This window comes from Hemiscyllium ocellatum, chromosome 2 (assembly GCF_020745735.1).
Source record: "Hemiscyllium ocellatum isolate sHemOce1 chromosome 2, sHemOce1.pat.X.cur, whole genome shotgun sequence".
Taxonomy (NCBI): domain Eukaryota; kingdom Metazoa; phylum Chordata; class Chondrichthyes; order Orectolobiformes; family Hemiscylliidae; genus Hemiscyllium; species Hemiscyllium ocellatum.
In genome coordinates this window covers 43,059,408-43,063,401 of record NC_083402.1, presented here as the reverse complement: position 1 = coordinate 43,063,401, position 3,994 = coordinate 43,059,408, and positions in this window count along the sequence as shown.

Genomic DNA, 3,994 nt, shown 5'->3' with positions numbered 1-3,994 from the left:
TTGCTTGACTGTACTCCAGCACATCCTGCTTACTGAAAGGATTCCATTCCATTTTTTTTATTCATTCACCGGATGAGGGCATCGCTGGCTGGGCAACCATTTATAGCCCATTCCAAATTGCCCAGAGGGCAGTTAAGTGTTAGCCACATTACAGTGAGTCTGAAGTCATATGTAGGCCAGACCAGGAAAGGATGGCAGTTGCCTTCCCTAAAGGACATTAGTGAACTAGGTGGGTTTTTCTCTGACAGTGGATGATGGTTTCATGGTCATCATTTGTCTCTTAATTCCAGGTTTGTTGATTTGAAATTCAAATTCTACCATCTTAAGGACTGATTAGGGATACTCAACATGGCTTTGTGCATGGGAAATCATATTTCACAAACTTTATTGACTTTTTAGAAGAAGTAACAAAGAGGATTGATGAGGGCAGAATGGTGGATGTGATCTTTATGGACTTCAGTAATGCATTCGACAAAGTTCCCCATGGGAGACTGGTGAGCAAGGTTAGATCTCACAGAATACACGGAGAACTAGCAATTTGGATAAATTGGCCATGTTGTTCAGGGATTTATAGGTTAGGTGTATTAATTAGGGGTAACTGTAGAGTACAGGGTAGAGGAATGGATCTGGGTGGATTACTCTTCAGAGGGTTAGTGTGGACGTGTTGGGATGAATGGCCTGTTTCCACACTGTAGGGATTCTACAAACTTGATTAAGTGCAAGAGATTCTAAAAGTATTTGTAAAGGTAGATGTGGAAAGGATGTTTCCTCTCCTGGATGTATCCAGACTTAGACAACACACTTTTAGGACGGAAAATAATTTGTTACTCTCAGAGAATTGTGAAACTTGGAACTCTGCCTCAAAAGGCAGTGGTAACAGAGTTATCAAATGCCACCTCATTTCCCACTTGGAGATTTCACATCCTCTAGGACTTCAGATAGAGTTCCACAATTTAATTATGTGACCTCTCTTCATTTTGATTAGCTGCTTCATCCTGTTGGCTTTCCTCAGTATAGCAGACCCATTTTCACCTCATGTACCACCACTAGAACTCCTTTTCAAACCTGCACTTCCTCCCACTTTATAATCAGCAATTGAAAACATCCACCATTTTCCAATCCTTTTCAGTTCTGAAGAAGTCATATTGAATTCCAAATCTTGGTCTGTGGGAGAAAACTGGAGCACTCAGAGGAAACCCATGCAGACACAGAGAAAACATGCAAACTAGAATCGCCAAGGATGGAATCAAACCTGGATCCCTATGAGACAGCAGTGCTAACCACTGAGCCACCATGTTGCCTCACAGTGAGTACCCTGATTCTTTATATACATACACAGTATATTCTATGGATCTGCTGTCAAATTTATTGTGATGCTTTCTACTGTCAATTTGATGCTAACATTCCCCATCAATGAGCCCAGAATAAAGACTTCCTAGGTAACAAATAATTACTAATCATGAGGAAATAAAAAGATCTTAGCTTTGCTTTGTGCAATAATTCTGAATCTCACCTGCTGTTGAATTCTGGGAAGTTTATTTAGAAGCAAAGTACTAGACCATCAATACATAGAGTATTTACAAATTATTTGGATAAAAGTGCTTTACATCAGTCCAATAATTTTTCCAACTTCTAGCTCTCAGATACATTTACTAAATGGAAGTCGTACTGCTTTAATTTGAATCATACAATTGTTGATGCAACTTACCATTTCTTTACTTGTTAGATGAATGTTTCCTGTCAGCCCCTTGACAAGTTTCAATGAATTTCAAATTCATTTAGTTTTTAAACTCATTTAACATGTCTTTACTGTTCCATGAAAAATGAGAAATGGACAAGGAAATGGCATTAATGAGAAAAGCTTTCATGGTGAGCATGATGGAATAAATAAGCTACTTTGTGCTTATAAAACTCTGATGTTATAATCAGTTGCAGCAGGTGCTTAGAAAATAAGTTAGAATTAGAAGCAAAACTTGAAAGCAATTTTCACCCAACACCTGTATAACTTTGATATTAAATACTCCATCTCCTCAGAATATGCTATTATCCCTTTCAGACCCTCATGTGCTTTTGAATCTGCTTCCCGTTGAGCAGATTGACCATCCATCACCTTAAATATTCGCTGTCACCACGACTGACATACTTTATAGCCAATGAAGTGCTGTTAAAAAAAAACTTGGCAGCCAATTTTCCCAAAACAAGTTCCCACAAACAGTAAAGAGATAATAACCAGTTAGATTGGTTATCGTGAATATTCACCAAAGATAATGTGGGAAAATGTGAAGTTGTTCAGTTTGGCAGGAAGAGTAAAAAAGCAGAGTACTATTAAACAGAGAATGCTTTGGTATTCCACGATGCACAACAATTTGGGTGTTCTGCATAAGTCTAGCTTGCAGATACAGAAGGTAATCATGAAGGCTAATGAAAGCTAGCCTTTATTAGAAAAGGAATTGAACATAAAAATAAGAATGTTATGCTTCAGTTATACAGGGTATTAATGAAAATATATCTGGAATACTTTACAAAGTTTTGGTTTCCTTCTTTAAGTATGGATGAAATGGAGCGGGTTCACAGGTGGTTTACTAGATTGGTACCTGAATTGTGTTATGAAGATGGTTGGGGAATCCTGGCTTATTTCCACTGGAATTTATAAGCATGAGGGGTAATGGCACAGTGGCTAGCACTGCTGCCTCACAGGGACCCGGCTTCAATTCCAGCCTCAGGTGACTGTCTGGGAGGAGTTTGCACATTCTCCCCATATCTGTATGGGTGCACTCTCGTTTCCTTCCACAATCCAAAGATGTGCAGGTTAGGTAAATTGGCCATGTTGTTCAGGGATTTATTGGTTAGGTGCATTAATTAGGGGTAAATGTAGAGTACTAGGGTAGAGGAATGAATCTGGGTGGATTACTCTTCAGAGGGTTAGTGTGGATGTGTTGGGATGAATGGCCTGTTTCCACACTGTAGGGAGTCTACGAACTTGACTAAGTGCAAGAGATTCTAAAAGTATTTGTAAAGATAGACGTGGAAAGGATGTTTCCTCTCCTGGATGTATCCAGACTTAGACGACACACTTTTAGGACAGAAAATAATTTATTTCTCTCAGAGAATTGTGAAACTTGGAACTCTCTGCCTCAAAAGGCAGTGGATACAGAGTTAGCAAACACTTTTAATGCAGAAATCATCAGATTCTTGTCAGACAAGAGAATCCAAGATTATTCAGAGTGGATAGACATGTGGGATTCTGAACAGAATAGGTAAGATCTTATTAAAGGGCAGAGCTGTCTTGGGGGTGTGGGGGTGTAAATGTGTAATTTTCCTCTGATTTGGTAAGTTTGTATGTTTGTAAAATAGAAGAGAGTTCCCCTTCTCTTTGAATAGTGCCCCCTGATTAGGCAAATGGTTTGGTTTCACATTTTATTCAAAGGATGATATTTTCAACAAGGCAGTACTCTCTCAGTACTGCACTGAAATATCAGCCTGGAGTTTATGCTTGAGTCTCTGGAGTTCAGTTTCTGAGTCATAAGTCATAATACCAAGGGAGCCAAAATCATGTGTTGGCAGTTCTCTAGCACATGAGATATCACCATCCTCCACGGGTGTACCTAAGTAGTGATTGGAAACGGTCAGTTGTGAGGAGTATCACAGCCATGGATCTTATGTCCTTTGTTTGATATCTATATCTGTGTGCTAACAATGGCACAAATAATGCAAAATCTTTAAATTTAAAATAGTAACATCTTCATTTATAGTTCTACTAGATGCCCAACCATCTTCATAACACAATTCAGGTACCAATCTAGTAAACCACCTGTGAACCCGCTCCATTTCATCCATACTTAAAGAAGGAAACCAAAACTTTGTAAAGTATTCCAGATATAGTTTCATTAATACCCTGTATAACTGAAGCATAACATTCTTATTTTTATGTTCAATTCCTTTTCTAATAAAGGATAGCTTTCATTAGCCTTCATGATTACATTCTGTATCTGCA